We start from the raw sequence: 21,441 nt of genomic DNA on the forward strand, positions 1-21,441 counted from the left end.
GGGACAATGCCCATGACCCCTCCTTAGCCCAGGATTGGTCCACCTAAAGACCAATCACACACAGGAAAGTAGCGAGCATCATTTCCTACCCAGCCTTGGAATGGACCAATTCAAGACCAATCCCGCCCAGGAAAGATGGGTGAGGGACCCTTTGAGCAAATTGGGAGATGCAGTTCCTCAGTCCACAACCCAGGAAAAGCCACACTATCTCTAGCTCTATATCCATATAGACTGAGAGATAGCATACTGGACCGACAGACAAGAGGACTGACTGACAGAGAACTTCGTTTATCTGTTATTCTGTCTTACTGCCATTCTGTCTATGTATCTGTCAGTCTGTCTATCTGTCTGCCCATCAGTCCTCTCTGGTTATCTGTCTCTATATTAGTATGTATGTATGTTCCTGTCTATGTATGTATCTGTTTACCAATCGATCTATAGTACCTGTCAATCTGTCTGTCCATTGGTCTGTCCCTCTATCTAATTCATCAATCAGTCGATCTTTCCCATTCTTCTTCTCAGCTGTCCACCCTAGAAAATCAGAACAAGTGGTTGCTGGCAAGCAAAGCATATGATGGTGTCCCTGTGATGTTCAGGTGGCTCAGAAGATGTATTTGGTTCAAGATTGGAGGGGGAGTGGCAGACCTCTACTTTGGCCAGTGAGGTGAGTGGCTGTGGCAGACTGGATGATGGGTCCAAACCCTTTTGATCAGACTGATCCTTGAGGTGCTGGAAGTTTTGAATAGGAAAGCAAGGAATCAAGATCTCAGAGGCTAAGCTCTGCGCCTTACTTTATAGGGATCTTAACCTGTTGTCCTGACATTTCCCAACAAGGAGCATTTACTAAAGAAGAATGGCATTTCCTCGGGCAGACTATGAAACAAAGTGAGTCAAAATGACACCGAATGTTAGCCGCCATTGAGATCCCATGCACTCTAGTGAGGATACTGCACAAACTGTGGAGAGTTGAGCTGTTCCTCACCTGCAGCCCCACCTTTAACTGGTTCTACTCACTCTTCTTGCCCCTTGGAATCAGATGGCCAAAGAGAAACACCCCTTCTTTAATGCTGCAGATATCAAGAACTAGCCCATGGCTTGGGGCAAACCTCCTGCCCGAACCCCTTCTTTCTGGGCCCTGTCCTCACCTCTGTCAAATGATAGCTAAACCTCAGCATGGAGGCATGCCTGTTTGTGCATCTCTCAGTCTGTGTGTCTGACTTTTGTGCTTTTTAACCTGTTGAAGCCTGGGGAACTACAACTCCCAGTGGGACATAGTCGTCACATCCCTTTGAGTTCCAGCTTGGGTTTAGTCTTCATTGGACCAATCCTGTGTTGGGGGAAGGACAATGGCCATGGTCCCTCATTAGCATAGAATTGGTCCAAATCAAGACCAATTCCCTCCTTGGGAATAAGGGGGAGGGACCTCTGGAGCACTCTGGAGGATGTAGTCTGCTATGCCACAACAATTGAAAACCCACGGACTCTCTCACTATGAATCTATGTACATGGAGAGATGGATAACTGGAAAGACAGAAGGACTATTAGACAGATTATTTGATCTGTTATTCTGTCTACTCGGCTACTGGTTGGTGCATTTATCAGTCTGTCTGTCTCTCTTTTGTGGGTTTTCAAGTGTTGTGACAGCCTGGGGAACTACAACCCCCATTGTGCCCCAGGAATCCCTCCCCTTTGACTCCTGGCTTGGGATTGGTCCGTAATTGGACCAATCCCGTGTTGGGGGACGGAAAATGCCCATGGCCCACCTTATCCCAGGATTGCTCCATCTCAAAACCAATCACAAACAATAAAGTAGGGAGTACCATTCCTCACCCAGTATAGGAAAGATATAATTCAAGACCAATCCCTCCCAAGAAATATGGGGGAGGGACCCCTGAAGCACACTGGGGGATGTAGTTCCTCAGGCCACAACCCAGGAAAAGCCACACTATCTCTAGCTCTATATACATGTAGTCTGACAGATGGACAACTCGACCGACAGACAGGAGGACTGATAGACAGGGAGTTTCCTTTATCTGTTATTCTGTCTTACTGCCATCCTGTCTATGTATCTGTCAGTCTGTCTATCTGTCTGCCCATCAGTCCTCTCTGGGTATCTAACTCTATATAGGTGTGTATGTATGTACTTATCTACGTATGTATCTGTTTTTCAGTCGATCTCCTGTGTCTGTCCCTCTATCTAACTCATCAATCAGTTGTTCTTTTCCATTCTCCTTACCCTGTTGTCCTGACATTTCCCAATAAGAAGCATTTACTGAACAAGAATGGCATTTCCTCGGGCAGGCTATGAAAGAAAGGGAGGCAAAAGGACACAGAGTGTTAGCCGCCATTGAGGTCCCATGCACTCTAGTGAGGATACTGCACAAACTGGAGAGTTGAGCTGTTCCTCACCTGCAGCCCCCACCTTTCACTGCTTGTACTCACTCTTCTTTACCCTTTGAATGAGATGCCAAGGAGATACACCCCTTCTTTAATGCTGCAGATGCCAAGAAGCAGCCCCATGGCCTGTGGTAAACCTCCTGACCAAAACCCTTGTTTCTGGGTCCTTTCTTCACTGCTGTCAAATGATAGCTAAACCCCAGTATGGAGACATGATGTCTTGCTCTCCTCCCAAGGAGCAGCTTTTGCACCCATGCTCTTCCACCTAAGCTGCCTCTTGACCACATTCAACATGACATTCCAAATCAATAAACTGTCTCTTTTTCTTATGAAGCCAAGTTTCAGAGTCTTGCATTCTTGCCAATGGTATCCTTCCGGAGCTCCAGGGGTGCATCTCTGAACACCACAAAATCCTCTTGGGTGACATTCAATAAAATGATGTCGTCTCCTCAGGGAGAAAACTGACACCTGAGGCCAAGAACGAAATGCAAAATCTTGAAACAGCTGCCTACAAAAACTAAGTCTTGAGAACTGATTATTCTCAAACTTTTCTAGCTGGCTTTTTATTTATTTCTTCATCCAGAAATTTTATTTTTTTATTGCTTTTCAGATTTTATTTACTCAATTTAGCACATTCCACTCTTCCTGTAGCCGAGGGTCAATTTCACTGGCTATGACATCTGTCCTTAAAGAGAAGCTCTTTCCATGTTGTTGATGTTTGCACTAGGATGTTCATTTAGAGTCTTTATCCCTAACCCTAACCCTGTGGACCCTTGTAATCTAACAGCTGATTTTCATGGGTGTCTCTACTCCCACAGTTTTCCTTTTGAATGTGGATAGTGTTCTCTCTTGTAGATCTTTCCGGATGGTTCAGGATCACTGCATTTCCACTAATGGAAAAGTCTACAATGTTCTCCTGGTTCTACTCCTCTCAATCTGCATCCATTCCTGGAGATCTTTCCAGTTCCCGTGGAATTCCTCCAGTTTATTATGCCTTTGAGCACCATAGTATTCTAGCACCAGGATATACCACAAGTTGTTGAGCCATTCCCCAATGGAAGGGCATTGTAAGGATTAAAATTTAGGGGAGATGGGGAGACTGAGGCATCTGAGGCAGGTAGAAATTAGTTTCTCTCTGCAAGGAGTATTATATTTTTTAGAGGTTTATTAAAGGTTAAAGATTAAGAATATACAAGTAAGAAACATGTGCCTAGGCCAGAGGCCTAGACAAAATAACCTCACATCATGGAAGAGACGCCTCTGCTCCAAAACGGAAGTCCAAAAAAAACCAAGACCCTTCAAAAGCCTTTGAATCTGCTTAAATACCTTCTCGATCTCGGCCCAGGTGAGATTACAAGGCATTCTGGGGAAGTGGCGCAAAGGCTCATGGGGATTGTAGTCCTGTATTCGAGTCTATTTTTTTACATCCCCCCGTGTGATCATTTTGGAAAAATTAATATTTCCCCAAAAGGATCATAAAAACATAATAAACTTAAAAGATTACAATAGTGTGAGGATAAGAGAAAAAAGAATAAAACCAATAATTACTGGACGCATTGACAGAAAGCCAGTTAGGGGGCAGTCCCCTTTGGCATAAAAGTATACATACAAATAAATGTTCAATCAACCACACCCAAAGTTCAATTTTGTGCAACTTGTGGTCTGGAGGCTTCTTCATGGTGGCTTCTCCAACAGTTCAGTTCTGGATTCAGAGAGGTAGCATCTTCTTTACCTAAAATTCTTCTCAAAAGGAATTTAAACTTTGCAATTTAAATAATGATTTTTTTTACATCATTCCCTCCTTTTCCAATTTTTAGCCAATACAAAGAGTGCATCTATCCATAATCTTAGACAACTCTTTTTCCTTATTATGTCTGTGGTGTACAAACCCTGCAGTACTATGGGTGGATCAAAAGGCAGGCAGTGTTTTGGAGCCCTTTGGGCAGAGATCCAAATTGCCCTCCAGAATTGTTGGAGCCATTCACCACTCCAACAGCAATGCTTTGCCACATCCCCTCCAGCTTTCATTACTTTCCCTTGCTGACATGTTAGCCAATCTGACTAGCTTCTATTTTCAAGAGGAGACATATTTTCATTGATGCATGGCATCAGAGTGACCACATTATTGGGAAGATTCAAACTTTGAAACACCAGGCAGAGTCACCTATTAGTTATTCAGGATTGGAAGAGGTACTGCTTACTGTAAAGATTAAAATTTAGGGGAGACTGAGGCAGGTAGAAATTAGTTTCTCTTTGCAAGGAGTATTATATTTTTAGAGGTTTATTGAAGTTAAGCATTAAAGAAAATACAGGGTAAGAAAAAACACGTGCCTAGGCCAGAGGCCTAGACAATACAACCTCACATCATGGAAGAGACACCTCTGCTCCAAAATGGAAGTCCAAAAGAGAGAGCCCCCGCCTATGGGGAAGACTCTTTAAATAAAATTTTGTTCTCATCCGAGGTGAGAATTCAGTGAGATTAGAGGGTATTCTGGGGGCTAGCAAGGACTCCTGGGGAATGGAGTTTAGAGTTGAAATCTCAATTTTACATTGCTCAAGTGCCTAAAGTGGGTCCCAGTACTGATGTTCATCTAAACCCAATAGCAAGAATGCAAGTTGCAACGTTCCATTCACTGTATCGGTCTTGGCCATTACATTTTGCAAATGTGCTAGGTAAAATGGAGAATCCTCTTCCTAGTGCTGGAACCTTTCAAACTGTGAATTTCTCTATAATTGTTCTTTCAAAAGTAACATCCTTGTACCTGTTGACGTGGAAATAACGCCAAACTATCAAACAGTCAGAAAATCCCAAGTCTTTAACCACAATTTCACCTTCAAAACAATTTTGAAATTCACATTTAAAAGTTTCACACACACACACACACACACACACACACACACACACACACACACACATATCCATACCCTCCCTATCTTTGAGGAGGTTGGGATTCTCTGGATTGAAAAACTGTTTTCATTCCCCTTTAACTCCTGAAAAATATAATCGTGCGAGTCTATAGATCAAAATGATTGTTAAAATAATCCCCATATTCTAAGCTTTGCATTTCTGAGGATTTCATCATAGGATGACAGAACATTTGATCTAACAGGAGAAAAGTGGGAAATTACTTCAAATGGGTTAGAAAAGCTCCCTCATTTGGAATAAGAATGTCAGGTATAAGTTGGTAATGACCAGCAGTCAGCTGTAGAGCTTGATAGACACTTAGCTGAGCCATTTCTCAGCCCTTCCATTGGCCCTTGTGACTGTATCCTAACCCATTTTCTTCCATAGCATTTCTTTTCCCCATGATCTTTCCAATGAATTCACCCTTAGATGGCAATTCTCTCACACCAAGCTAAGGTTATCTTTCTTACTACCAATTCCTTCTAGGCTTCGTCATTTCTTTCCTAACGTCTTCTGATTCGACTTTGAGACAACCCAGCACTCTGGAATCTTTGCTGCATCTTCTCCAATGAACAGATGTTCCTTTCCATTCTCTTAACAAGGTAAAATGCTCCTATTTTCAACTTTCCTCCTTCAACTCAGTCTGGGGAGTAATTCTGTCCTTTGTAGGTTCTCTACTTAAAGGGCCTTGACTCCAGGTAAATAGAATTCTCAGGGGAAATCAAATGGCCAGTTTTCCCTCTGCTAAAGATATATTTCTCAAGTCAATGAAAAGGACAGGAAACAATCCTTCTCTGGATTCTGTATCTTGGGGGCTCTTTTGGATTTCTCTTAAAGATGTCACCTTGCGTAATACTTCAGATTCTGGTCTGCAGGAAATTCTGGTCCAGGCTTTTGGCTCCTAAGAAAGGTCTTGAGGTAAACCTTCCCTTTCATAGATTTTCATCTCTTCACTCCCATGCCAGAACTGGGAATGGGGGCAAAATCCAGGGTGTTCCTAGAAATGTCTTAAGAGTTTCAGAGGTGAGGAATTCCTTTCTCTATTAGTGGTCCTGTGCCAATGATTATCTGAAATAATGCACACAAAACCATCAGTTCTCTCAACTTCAAAAGCAAAATTAGTTCTCAGTATTCTCTGGTCTTTTCAAACAAAAACTTATCTATTGGAATGGTTGCACTCTGGAAATTGACCTTCAAAATGCCCCAAATCAGGTTATAGTTGATGATGCTTTTCCTTTTTCAAAAACTCAAACCTGTAACATTTTCTCTCCAAAAACAAAACTTAGGGTTACTAAGGAAAAGGTTCAAAATTTCCTCTAAGTAGGAACACCTCTACTCTTCCCGTCTCTTTTACTTTTTTTACTCTAATTTCCTAAATTAGCTAAAGCTGCTCCTAGAGAGGAAATTTGTGGCTCAATTAAAAAATGTTCACCATTTCCCTAGCATTGAAAGCAAAGCATTTCTCCCAGTATTTCTTGTCCTTTGACAACAATTGAAAGACCCATCAGGTACATAGTTGCCCATCCTCAAATGAACTTTCTTTACTCCTCTAATATCACACACAAACACACACTCGCAGACACACGGTTATATGCAAAAATCAACAGTTGCTCTTAGAAAACAAATCAACAGCTTGACAAAAATATGAAATAACAAAGTTATTACCCAGTAGAAAATGCATCTTATTGGTAATACTCAATATTGCCTGCACTTGATATACACGATTTCACACATTAGTCCTAGCAAAACTTGGGAAGAAACGTTTAGACTGTAAAGTCAAGAATTTCTGGTCTTCCTTTGGTCTTCTGCTCCATAATCCCCAGTGCAGATGGCCAGCTCCTGCCCTTGTCTCTAGCTTTGGGGAGGAATAAACGGTTGTAACACAATTTGTTAGACATTGTTTGCTAGGAGAAGCTCTTTCATAAATCAAATTTCCCAGCTCTTTAGACCTTAAGCCCTGACATTTCAATTCATGAAGAAACTTTCTCTATTTTAGTAGCCTTACAGCAGTTACCCAGACCCTCTTTAGAACACTGTGGCTCTCACACTCCAATTCAAGCTTCCCATTCAATGCTTTCAGCCAACCATTCACACATGTCACCAATTCTATCCTCCCTTTTCCTTCTACTAGAAATACTGCTTCACTCACATACACAGGTACCAACACTCAGTCACACACAGAAACGTTAGTCAATAGTGGAGCCTGTGTTCAGGTTGACCCAGGCACCGTTTTGACCGACATACCTTGGAACCAGATTTCGGGGATATTCCACACCCTTTCTAACATTCCCAGGTACCTGGTCCAACATATATATACATATACATATATATATATATATATAACATAAACTTCGTAGCAGTCCCTCTGGGGAGTAGGCTGGGGCTTTCACAGAAATGTGATTGCCCAGTTGGTTCCTGATTAAAGAGAGGTTCACTTTCTGAAAGGTTGTCTTGCCTAAGAGAATCCACCCGGTTGATTCCTGACTGTACTCAATAGGTTCCTGTGTGTACCTCAAGTCTGGTGGTCAAACTGGCTGGAGGTTTAGGTAGCCATAACTTAAACATTCTGGCTGACTCGCCAATTGTTAAAGTAGAAATAACCCAGAAATTTCATTGTTATGGGCACGGAAGGATACCCTTATGGGTTCGGGAAGGATACCTTTTGCAAGCATGCAATGACTCCAAACTTAGCTTAAAAACAAAAAGAGATTTATTAATTTAGAAAGTAATGTTGAGAGGGGCCTGGAGGATAGCAAGTTAGAACAGCAAGGTGGGGAGCAGTTCTTTGGGAGGACAGCATAAAAAGAAGGGCTGTTCCACAGATGACATCAGTTCTGGGGTTAATATTTTCTTTAGATGCTAGGTCCTGATGTGGACAAGTTATTCCCTCATGCATTTGGTGGGGTGGGGTGGTCATCTGACTGGGGTCTGCCTGGAGGAATAAAGATTCATTTCTTTGTCCACCTTAAATCTGGAGGACAAAAGAGGGTAAACATCTCAGGACCCTGGGTGGGGTCATTGGGTGTTTCTAGGTTAAGAGTCACAAGGATGCAAGGGAAATGGAGTTTCCCTGATAATAGTTCCCCTGGGTTTCTGGGGGTACAGTGCCCATGTCAAAATAGTCTGAAAAACCAAGTCTTGCATCAGGATAGCGCTAAATCCCATATTGTATTCTTTTCTTAGAGTCTGGGGCCACGACTTTTACAGGGCATAAACCCTGGATTCTGGCGTTGTTATCCCTAGGAGGGCCACCAGTCCAGATGACTAGTGCAAGGATGGAAAGAAATTGGGGAACCTCTCTACCACTTGGGGGAAATCCAGGAGCAGAGAAAGATGAGTGACATTGCTATGGCTACAAAGGAATTCCCTGACAGGATACAATCAAGCTTAGGAAAGGAATCCTAGCCAAAGGCTAGGGTCTAAGAGAGGGGGCTGCTTACAGTGGATACTGAAGAATGGTCCCTGCCAAGGTGTGGATCTTCCTGGGAAAGGGACTCTTCATACAATAGGGGAGAGTACCTAAGTAGGATTGTCATTCACCTGAGGGTTCCGCACTAAGTCTGAAACTGCTCACCTGGGATTCCCTTCAGGGTGGATTCTTATGGGAACAGGGAACGAGTACAAACTTTGGGGTCTCCAACATACAAGCTCCTCCTGATACCTGGGCTTCACCAGATCCCACTAGGCCCCAAGTATGTGGTTTCTAGATTCTATTTTGACACACCTTATTGCTGATGCTGTGAATACATTCACTGCATCAAATCAGGAAAGAGTAGAAGCTGTATTTGCCAATGGTGGCCTGTTAATGCAGGCACAGTATGGCTTTTGCAGGAAACAGAATTCCTTGCAGTTTGACACATGATGAAGAACATGGCACAGATTTGTAATATCCCATGTGATTCAGTGTCCGTTGTTTATCTGGTTATTTATTGAACAACTGCACAAATTAAGGGAAAGCATTACGCAGAATGTGTTCTCTTCATTGAGAACAACATGAATCCTAACTTGCAAAGAAAAGTTAAAGTTTTAGAACACACTTTTGCTCTCACACCAATCTGTCCATTCTCCTCTCTGAGGGAATGTCAAAGGTCAATGGTCTTCCCGGTTTTCCTATTGTCAACCTGGAATCTTGAAACCCCAAACTTGTGACCTGGATGGATCTGGTGTAGCCTGGGTTTCCAGGGAGCTTGTAGTTTGGAGACCCCAAAGTTTGTACTTGTTCCCTGATCCTGTGAGAATCCAGAGGGATAGAGACAGACAAACAGAAAGACAAATAAGCAGGCCGACGGGCAGATGGGTAGTCAGATAGGTAGAAGGGCAGATAGATGGATATAGAGATAGCACATAGAGAGACACATAGTCAGACACAGACAGAGATAGACAGGCAGGCAGGCAGACAGACAAAGAGATAAATAGATAGGAACATAGAACAAAAAGACATAGAAAAACAAACAGACAGAATGAGATATAGTCAGAGACATTGCAAGATTAATAGAACAACAGAATATCAGAGAGTAAAACAAAGGGACAGACAGAGACAGATAGATGGAAGGACAGACCGAGGGAAGATAGAATGTAGAGATAGACAGACTGAGAGAGAGACAGAAAGTCAGGCACATGGATAGACACACAGACACGGATAGACAGATAGCAATATAGATAGATAGATACAGTTAGATTTATAGATGGATATATAGTCAGAATGAGAGAAAAAAGGACTGACAGACACAGACAGACAGTTCGACAGACATACAGAAAGACTGACAGATGGACTAGTTTCTCTGTTATTTTGTCTATCTGTCTGTCTGTCTGTGTGTCTATCATCGTGTTCTACAGTCTGGAAGACGCATCTGGCAATATCTATGTGTCCATGTGTTTATGGATGTTCATACGAACCTCTCTCTCTCTCTCTCTCTCTCTCTCTCTCTCTCTCTCTCTCTCTCTCTCTCTCTGTCTGTCTGTCTTAGTGCTTCTCTCTGTGTAGTCTATATAATTATGTACCTGCCTGTCTGTGTATCTAATGAGTTTGTCTGTATTTCTGCCATTCAGTCAGGTCTGGTTATATCTCTTTCTCTGGGTGTTTTTATGTGTCTATATTTTTATGTATCAATTTATGTATCTCTATATGTATCTATCTAACTACTATTGACTTGTAAAAACAGAAAACTATTAAATAGTCAGAAAAGTGACTCTTTCATCAAGGAAAAGGGGGTCAATGTGACTGTAGAGCTCTAGACAGAGCTGGGCGCCACAAGGCTACGGAGAGTCCCAGGACTGAACTCTGGTGGCTCTGGACACTGACCCCTGGGAAAGGCAATAGCACCAGATTGGACAGTTTAAAGGAGAAAAGAATTTGGGGAACTTCTCCACCATTTGGGGGAAATGCAGGGGCAGGGAAAGATGATTGACTTTGCTCAAGCTACAAAGAAAATGGGAGTGTTCCAACTCTACTGACAGCATCCAATGAAGCTTGGGAAAAGAATCACAGCTTGAGGAGAGGGTGTAAGGGAAAGGGCTGCTGACAGTGGAGACTAAAGGATGGTCCCTGATCAGGTGGGGATTTACTTGGGGAAACATCTCTGACCCCACACGGGAGACTACCTAAAATAAATGGGGTCCTTACCATCTGCTTAGTCCCATTCAAGTAGAATTACCATTCACTTGAGGCTCCATTACTCAGTCTGAACCTGCTACCCTGAGGTTCCCTTCTGGGTGGATTCTCACAGAAACAGGGAACAAGTACAAACTTTGAGTCTTCAATTTAGAAGCTAGTCCTAACCTTGGGGTACTTCCTGATCTTACTATGCTACACGTTTGAGTTTTCCAGATTCCATGTTTACACTCTGTTTGTATATCTTTCTCTATGTCTATATATGTAATTCTTTCTTTATGATTGTCCTTCTGTCCATGTCTGTTCCTTGCTTGGTCTCTCTCTCTCTCTCTCTTTCTCTCTCTCTCTTTCTCTCTCTCTCTCTTTCTCTCTCTTTTATATCTGTCTATCTGTGTGCTGTCTGTCTACCAATATTTCTATATTTTCTGGGTGACTCTTTCTGCTGTCTATGTATCTCTCTGCCTGTCTGTATGTCTATCTATCTATCTCTCTGCCAGCCAGTCTCTTCTGCTTATCTCTATGTATATATGTATGTATGTATGTATGTATGTATGTATCTATCTATCTATCTATCTATCTATCTATCTATCTATCTGTGTATCTATTTATATATTCTCTTCTCTCAGTCTCTGTCTTTCTGTCTGTCAGGTTTTTTTCTCTACACAGAAAGATAGCTATTTGTGAGAGAGGGAGGGATGGAGGAAGAAATAGAGAGATAGATAGATAAAGAGAGAGAGAGAGAAATAAAGAGAGAGAGAATGAAAGCCACATATATGCAGAATGATAAATGGGCAAGTTGATAGATCGACACACCAATAGACATATACAGGCAGACACATATACACACAGATAGAATGAGATAAATACATACATAGATAGACATACAGACAGACAGATACAGACAGATATATAGAGACACAGTTAGATATAATGAAGGATGGATAGAAAGGTAGACTGAGGTATTGATAGATTAATAGACAGAGAATGACAGATAGAGAGACAGAGAAAGTCAAGCGATCGATACATAGACAGAAACAGACAAATATCTAGAGAGATAGACTTGGGTAGACAGATTCAAAGAGAGAGAGATAGACAGAAAGATTATTAGGTTGATAAAAAGAGAAGGAAGAAGAAATAGACTTCCAGACACAGACATACTGATGGACAAAAACACAGGACAGAGGAACAGACAGACAATCACATAAACAGACAGACTGACCGACAGATTAATTTCTCTGTCATTCTGTCTATCTGACTTCTTTTCTGTGTATCTACAAGTATGTCTCACTGGAGGTGCAACTGTCTATTTATCCAGATTTTTGTATCTGTCTGTATGTGTCTCTCTGTCTGTCTATCTCACTGTCTGTCTATATCTGCCAATCTATGTATCTATGTATCTATGTATCTATGTATGTATCTGTCTCTCATCTATCTATCTATCTATCTATCTATCTATCTATCTATCTATCTATCTATCTATCTATCTATCTCTTTGTGTTTCTGTCAGTGTAGTTTATGTATCTATCTGCCTGCCTGTTTGTGCATCTCTCAATCTCTGTGTATGTCATTTGTGTTTTAAAATATTGTGACATCCTGGGGAACTACAATTCCCAGTGTGACCCAGGGGTCCCACCCCTTTGAGTCCTGGCTTGGGATTGGTTTTGCATTGGGCCAATCCCTTGTTGGGGGAGGGACCATGGCCATGGTCCCTCCTTAGCATGGGATAGGTCCATTTCAAGACCAATCCCATGAAAGAAAATAATGGCCATCCTCCCTGGTCTAGCATAGGATTGGTCCAATTCCAGACCAATCCCTCATTGGCAATAAGTGTTAGGGACCTCTGGAGCACAGTGGGTAATGTAGTCCCCTAGGCCACAACCCTTGAAAACCCACAGGATCTCTGTATGAATCTATGTAGAATGAGAGATGGACAGCTGGACCGAGAGAAGGACTGACAGACAGAGTATTTGATCTGTTATTCTGTCTATTTGCCTACTGGTTGGTCCATCTATCAGTCTGTCTGTCTCTTTTGTGGGTTTTCAAGTATTCTGAAAGGCTGGGGAACTACAACCCCCATTGAGCCCCAGGAATCTCTCCCTTTTCAGTCCTGGCTTAGGATTGGTCCGGAACTGGACAAATCCTGTGGTGGGGGCGGGACAATGCCCATGGCCCCTCCTTAACCCAGGATTGGTCCAACTAAACACCAATGACACACAGGAAAGTAGGGAGCATCATTTATAACCCAGCCTAGGAATGGACCAATTCAATACCAATCCTGCCCAGGAAAGATGGGGGAGGGACTCTTTGAGCTAACTGGGGGATGCAGTTCCTCAGTCCACAACCCAGGAAAAGCCACACTATCTCTAGCTCTATATCCATATAGACTGAGAGATAGAAAACTGGACTGACAGACAAGAGGACTGACTGACAGAGAACTTCCTTTATCTGTTATTCTGTCTTACTGCCATTCTGTCTATGTACCTGTCAGTCTGTCTATCTGTCTGTTCATCAGTCCTCTCTGGGTATCTGTCTCTATATAAGTAAGTATGTGTGTTTCTGCCTATGTATGCATCTGTTTATCTCTCGAGCTCCAGTGTCTGTCAATCTGTCTGTCCATTGGTCTGTCCCTCTATGGAATTCATCAATCAGTCGATCTTTCCCATTCTTCTTCTCAGCTGTCCACCCTAGAAAATCAGAACAAGTGGTTGCTGGCAAGGAAAGCATATGATGGTGTCCCTGTGATGTTCAGGTGGCTCAGAAGATGTATTTGGTTCAAGATTGGAGGGGGAGTGGCAGACCTCTACTTTGGCCAGTGAGGTGAGTGGCTGTGGCAGACTGCATGATGCGTCCAAACCCTTTTTCTTTGACTCTTCCATGAGGCGCTGGAAGTCTTGAATAGGAAAGCAAGGAATCAATAGCTCAGAGGCTAAGCTCTGAGCATTACTTCATAGGGATCTTAACCTGTTGTCCTGACATTTCCCAAAAAGGAGCATTTACTAAAGAAGAATGGCATTTCCTCGGCCAGGCTATGAAACAAAGTGAGGCAAAAGGACATAGAGTGTTAGCCGCCATTGAGGTCCCATGCACTCTAGTGAGGATACTGCACAAACTGTGGAGAGTTGAGCTGTTCCTCACCTGCAGCCCCACCTTTCACTGCTTCTACTCACTCTTCTTTACCCTTTGAATCAGATGGCCAAGGAGATACACCCCTTCCTTTATGCTGCAGATGCCAAGAACCAGCCCCATGGCCTGGGGCAAGCCTCCTGCCCAAATCCCTTGTTTCTGTCCTCACTGCTGTCAAATGATAGCTAAACCCCAGCATGGAGGCATGCTGTGTTGCCTTCCTCCCAAGGAGCAGATTTTGCTCGCAAGCTCTCCCACCTTGGATGCCTCCTGACCACAGTCAACATGACTTTCACATCAATAAAATGTCCCCTTTTCTTTTGAAGCCATGTTTCAGAGTCTTGCATTCTTACGATGATATAACTCCGAGCTCCAGTGGAGCATCTATGAACCCCACAACAATCATTCCAGGTGCCTTTCAACAAAATGATGTCGTCTCCTCAGGGAGAAAACTGACACCTGAGACCAAGGAAGAAATGCAAAATCTTGAAACACCTGGAGACCAGAAACTAAGTCTGGAGAATTGATCCTTCTCAAACTGTTCTAGCCAGCCTTTTATTGATTTCTTTATTCAGAAATTGTCTTCTTACATTGCTTTTCAGATTTTATTTAGTCAGTTTAGCACATTATTTCTCCTCGGTGACAAGAATCATATTCTTTCAATCCTTACCCTGCCCTACCCTTCCCATAGTCGAGGGGAATTCCACTGGGTATGACATGTGTCCTTCAGGAGAACCTCTTTTCTAGTTGTTGATGTTTGCACTAGGATGTTCATTTAGATTCTATATCCCCAGCCTTAACCCCCTGGACCCTTGTAATCTAGCAGTTGTTTTTCTTGGGTGTTTCTACTCCCACAGTTTTCCTTGTGAATGTGGATAGTGTTGTTTCTCATCGATTCTGCCGGGTGGTTTAGGATGATTGCATTGACACTAATGAAGAAGTCCATTCCATTCCATTCCATTGTACCACAGTGCATCCATCTCTATGTACAATGTTCTCCTGGTTCTACTTCTCTCACTCTGCATCCATTCCTGGAGGTCTTTCCAGTTCCTGTGGAATTCCACCAGTTTATTATTCCTTTGAGGTCTATACTATTTCAGCACCCACAGGTACCCCAATTTGTTCAGCCATTCCCCAGTTGAAGGGTATCCCCTCCTTTTCCAATTTTTGGCCACTCCAAAGAGAGCAGCTATCAATATTCTTGGTCAAGCCTTTGTCCTTATTATGGGTATGTGGTAGAAACCCTGCAGTGCTATGGCTGGATCAAAAGGCAGACCATCTTGTAGCGCCCTCTGGGCAGAGTTCCAAATTGCCCTCCAGAATGGTTGGATCAATTCACCACTCCAGCAACAATGCCTTCACATCCAGACTTTGCCTCATCCCCTCAAGCATTCATTATATTCCCTTGCTGTCATGTTAGCCAATCTGTGTAGCCTCCATTTTCAAGAGGAGACACATTCTCATTGATACTTTGCATCAGAGTGACGACATTATTGGATAGATTCAAACTTTGAAACACCAGGCAGAGCCACCTATTAGTTGTTCGGGATTGGCAGAGGTACTGCTTACTCAAGTGACAAAAAGGGGTCCCAGTACTGATGTTCGTCTAAACCCAATAGCAGGAATGCAAGTTGCAATGTTCCATTCACTGTATCGGTCGTGGCCATTAAATTTTTCAAATGTGCTAGGTAAAATGGAGAATCCTCTTCCTAGTGCTGGAATCTTTCAAACTGTGAATTTCTCTATAATTGTTCTTTCAAAAGTAACATCCTTGAACCTGTTAACTTGGAAATAATGCTGAGCTATCAATTAGTCATAAAAACCCAAGTCTTTAACCACAATTTCACCTTTAAAACAATATTGAAATTCAAATTTAAAAGTTTTACACACACACACACACACACACACACACACACACACACGGTAATCTGAAAAAAATTAGTCCTAACTCTTTGAAAACAAATACCAGCTTGATAAAAATGTGAAATGACTGCATTCAAATAACCATGTTAATACCTCGAGGAAAATGCATCTTATTAGCAATACTCAATATTGCCTGCACTTGATATGCAGGATTTCACACATTACTCCTACCAAAAGGTGGGAAGAAAATATTAGACTGTAAAGTCAAGAATTTCTGGTCTTCCTTTGGTCTTCTGCTCTATAATCCCCAGTACAGATGACCAGCTCCTGCCCTTGTCTCTAGATTTTCAGAGGAATGAACTGTTGTAATACATCTTGATAGACATTATTTGCTAACGTTTCTATCACCTGCAAGTAGAAGAAATCCATTAGACATACGGTATAGCCCAAACCGCACGGAACATTGAGAAGAAACGGAGAACTCAAGTTCTTCAGCTTCCTTGAGAAGCTCTTTCATACATCAAATTTGATAACTCTTTAGACCCTAAGCCCTGACGTTTAAATTCATGCAGAAACTTTCTCTATTATAGTAGCCTTAAAGCAGTTACTCAGACGCAGTCGTGAACACTCTGGCTCTCACACTCCAACTCAAGCTTCCCATTCAACGCTTTCAGCCAAACATACATGCATGTCACCTATACTCTCCTCGCTCTTCCTTCTACTAGAAATACTATTTCACTCACATACACAGATACCAACAGTCAGTCACACACAAAACTTAGTCAATTGTGGTGCTTGTGGTCAGGTTGAATTGGGCACCATTTTTGGTCAACTTACCTTGGAACCAGATTTGATTAATGTTCCACACAGTTTCCGACATTCCCAGGTATGTGGTCAATCATATATCATATGTGTAACTATGTCCTTATATGAGTATGAACTTGGAAGGTGTCCCACTGGGGTGTAGGCTGGGGAATGCACGGAAATGCAATTGACCATTTGGTTCCTGAAATAAAAGAGGTTCCTTTGCCGAGAGTTTGGCTGACCTAACCAAACCCACCCAGCTGATTCCTGACTGAACTCAATGGGTTCTTGTATGTACCTCACATCTAATGGTCAAACTAACTGGAGGTTTAGGCAGCATAACTCGGGCATCCTAACTGGTTCGCCATTTCTTAACTTGGAAATACCACAGATCTGTCAAATAGTCTGAAAAATCATGTCTTGAATCAGGATTGGGATAAATCCCATAGTGTATTCTTTTCTCAGAGGGTGGCGACACAATTTTTATAGGGCATAAACCCTGGACTCTGGGGATGTTATCCCTGGGCGGGCCACTAGGCTAGCTGACAACTCCAAGGAACAAAAGAATTTGGGGACCCTCTCTACCATTTTGGGGAAATCCAGGAACAGGGTAGGATGAGTGACAATGCTGTAGCTACAAAGGAAATCCCTGACAGGATACAATCAAGCTTAGGAAAGGAATCCTAGCCAAAGGCTAGGTTGTAAGAGAGGGGGCTGCTTACAGTGGATACTGAAGAATGGTCCCTGCCAGGTGTGGATATTCTTGTGAAAGATACTCTTGAAGAGATAGGGGAGACTACTTAACTAGGATTGTCATTCACATGACAGTCCCCCCTCAGTCTGAAACTACACAGCTGGGATTCCCTTCAGGATGGATTCCCATGGCAACAGGGAACAAGTACAATCTTTGAGGTCTCCAACCTTCAAGCTCCTCCTGAAACCTGGGCTTCACCAGATCCCACTAGGTCACAAGTTTGGGGTTTCTCGATTCCATGTTGACACACTTTATTGCTGATGCTGTGAATACATTCACTGCATTCAATGAGTTAAAGCAGGAGCTGTATTTGCCAATAGTGGCCTATTAATGCAGGCAAAGTATGTTTTTTTTTGCCGGAAACAGAATTGCTTTCAGAGACAGACAGACTGAGAGAGACCCGTAAAGTCATGCAGATGGAGAGACACACAGACAGATAGCAATACAGATAGATAGATGCAGCTAGATCAATACATTGATGTATAGACAGAATTAGGGAAAAACAGACTGACAGACACAGACAGATGGATCTACAGACATACAGAAAGACTGACAGATGAACTAGTTTCTCAGTCATTTTGTCTTTCTGCCTGCCTGTCTGTGTGTCTATCAGCCTGTCCTTCTGAATGCAAGTCCCACCTGGCTATATCTATGTGTCCATGTGTTTATGGATGTATATTCGAATCTATCTATCTATCTATCTATCTATCTATCTATCTATCTATCTATCTATCTGCCTGTCTATCTGTCTATCTTTGTCTATGTGTATCTGTGGATGTAGTCTATGTATCTATCTGCCTGCTTGTTTGTGCATGGATCAGTCTGTGTGTATGTTCCTGGTGTGTTTTAAAGTGGTGTGACATCCTGGGGAACTACAACTCTTATTGTACCCCAGGAATCTGTCCCTTTTGAGTCCTGGCTTGGGATTGGTCTTGTATTGGACGAATCCTGTGTTGGGGGATAGACTATGCCTATGGTCCCTCCTTTGCATGGGATTGGTCCATATCAAGAACAATCCCATGAAAGAAAAATGGGCATCATCTCTTGCCCAGCAGAGGATTGGTCAAATTCAAGACCAAGGGACCACTCTAGCACACTGGGAGGTGTAGTCCCGTAGGCCACAACCATTGAAAACCCACCTGATCTCTCTCTATGAATCTATTTAGATGGAGAGATGGCCAGCTAGACAGACAGAAGGACAGACAGACAGATTATTGGATCTGTCATTCTTTCTATTCGCCTACTGGTTGGTACATCTGTCAGCCTGTCTGGGTTTCTTTTGTGGGTTTTCAAGTGTTGTGACAGCCTGGGGAACTACAAGCCCCATTGTGCCCCAGGAATCCGTCCCTTTTCAGTCCTGTCTTGAGATTGGTCCAAAATTGTACCAATCCCGTGTTGGGGGCGGGAAATGCCCATGGTCCCTCCTTAGCCCAGAATTGGTCCATCTCATTCGCAATCAAGCAGAGTAAGGTAGGGAGCATCATTTCTCACCCAGCCTAGGATTGGTCCAATTCAAGACCAATCCAAACCAGGAAACATGCGGGAGGGACCCCTGGAGCACAGTGGGGGATGCAGTCCCTCAGGCCACAACCTAAGAAGAGCAAAGCTATCTCTAACTCAATATCCATGTAGACTGAGAGATGGACAAGGGTGTCTTTGTGTGCTCTTATGTGTCTATTTATGTATCTATGCATCTGTGTATCTCTCTATGTATCTAATTACTGGTGACTTGTAAAAACACAAAACTACTAAATAGTCAGAGAACTCACTCTTTAGTCAAGGAAATGGGGGTCAATGTGACTGTAGAGCTCTAGACAGAGGTAGGAGCCGCAAGGCTCCACAGAGTCCCAGGATTGAACTCTGGTGGCTCTGGACACTGACCCCTGCAAAAGGCAATAGCACCAGATTGGACAGTTTAAAGAAGAAAATAATTTGGGGAACTTCTCCACCATTAGGGGGAAACCCAAGGGCAGGGAAAGATGATTGACTTTGCTCTAGCTACAAAGAAAATGGGAGTGTTCAAACTCTACTGACAACATCCACTGAAGCTTGGGAAAAGAATCACAGCTTGAGGAGAGGATCTAAGGGAAAGGGCTGCTGACAGTGGAGACTAAAGATGATCCCTGATCAGGTGGTGATTTACTTTGGAAAAGATCTCTGATCCCACAGGGGAGACAACCTAAAACAAAGAGGGTCCTGAGCATCTGCTTTGTCCCAATCAAGTAGAATTGGCATTCACTCGTAGCTCCATTATTTAATCTGAAACTGCTAGGCTATGGTTTCCTTCTGCGTGGATTCTCACAGAAACAAGGAGCAAGTACAAACTTTGAGTCTTCAATTTAGAAGCTAGTCCTAACTTTGGGCTACATCTGATCTTACTCTGCTACAAGTTTGAGGTTTCTATATTCCATGTTGACACTCTGTCTATCTGTCTATGTGTCTCTATATATATGTATTTCTTTCTCTGTGATTGTCCTTAAGTCCATGTCTGTTCATTGTTCGGTTTCTCTCTCACTCTCACTCTCTCACTCTTTCTCTTTCTCTCTCACTCTCTCACTCTCTCTCTCTCTCTCTCTCTCTCTCTCTCTCTCTCTCTCTCTCTCTCTCTCTTTATATATGTCTATCTGTGTGCTGTCAATCAATATATCTATATTTTCTGTGTATCTCTTTCTGCTATCTATGTATCTATCTGCCTGTCTGTATGTGTATCTATCCATCTGTCTGCCAGCCAGTCCCTTCTGGTTATCTCTATGTATGTTACTATGTATGTATGTATCTATTTGCTTCTCTTAGTTCTTCTCTTTCTGTGCATCTATTTGTCTGTGTGTCTGTCAGTTTTTTCTCTACAGAAATAGATAGCTATTTGTAAGAGAGGAATAGAGAGAGAGAGAGAAACAGAGAGACAGACAGAGAGACAGACAGAGGAAAAGCAACAAATATGCAGAATGATAAATGGACAGGTTGATAGAGTGATAGAGATATACAGAGACACACAGATAGAATGAGATAGATAGATTTATTGATTGATAGATGAATAGATAGACAGACACACAAACAGTGATATAGAGATAGAGTTAGATATAATGACATTTAGACAGAGAGGTAGACTGAGGTATCGATATATTAATAGACAGAGAGAATGATGGATAGCAAGACAGAGGGTTAGACACACATAGAGAGACAGAGAGAGTCAAGCAGATCGATACATAGACATAAACAGTCAAATATCTAGAGAGATAGACTTGGGTGGACAGATTCAAAAAGAGAGAGATAGACAAAAAGATCACTAGGTTGATATGAATAGAAGGAAAGAGAAAAAGACTACCAGAGACAGATTGATGGACGAAAAGACAGGACAGAGCGACAGACAGATACACAAATGAACAGAAAGACTGACAGACAGAGTAGTTTCTCTGTCATTCTGTCTATCTGCCTTCCTTTCTGTGTATTTACAAGTCTGTCTCATTGGATGTGCATCTGTTTGTCTATATATCCTGATTTTTGTATCCGTCTATCTGTCTGTCCCTATCTGTCTCTCTGTCTATGTATCTGTCTATCTATATGTCTGTCGATCTGTCTGTTTTTCTACTTATATATCTATCGATCTATCTATGTCTTTGTGTTCCTGTTGGTGTAGTTTATGTATCTATGTGCCTGCTTGTTTTGGCATGGATCACACTGTGTGTATGTCATTTGTGTGTTTTAAAGTGTTGTGACATCCTGGGGAACTACAACTCCCAATGTGACCTAGTGGTCACATCCCTTTGAGTCCTGGCTTCTGATTGGTCTTGTATTGGACCAATCCTGTGTTGGGGGATGGACTATGTCTATGGTCCCTCCTTAGCATGGGATTGGTCCATATCAAGACCAATCCTATGAAAGGAAAATGGGCATCATCTCTTGCCCTGCAGAGGACTGGTCAAATTCAAGACCAATTCTTCACGGGAAATAAGAAGGAGGGAACCCTGGAGCATGCTGGGAGAT

General features: G+C 42.5%; 1 long non-coding RNA gene across 1 annotated transcript; it reads left to right on the top strand.

The window, feature by feature from the left end:
* The first annotated feature begins 5,062 nt into the window (after nt 1-5,062).
* Nucleotides 5,063-14,361, top strand: LOC107650504 (uncharacterized). The gene is made up of 2 exons (XR_008914386.1): nt 5,063-5,904; nt 13,589-14,361. It is a non-coding gene; the product is annotated as an uncharacterized LOC107650504 (long non-coding RNA).
* Nucleotides 14,362-21,441: the final 7,080 nt, after the last annotated feature.

Source organism: Monodelphis domestica, chromosome X, assembly GCF_027887165.1.
Source record: "Monodelphis domestica isolate mMonDom1 chromosome X, mMonDom1.pri, whole genome shotgun sequence".
NCBI lineage: Eukaryota > Metazoa > Chordata > Mammalia > Didelphimorphia > Didelphidae > Monodelphis > Monodelphis domestica.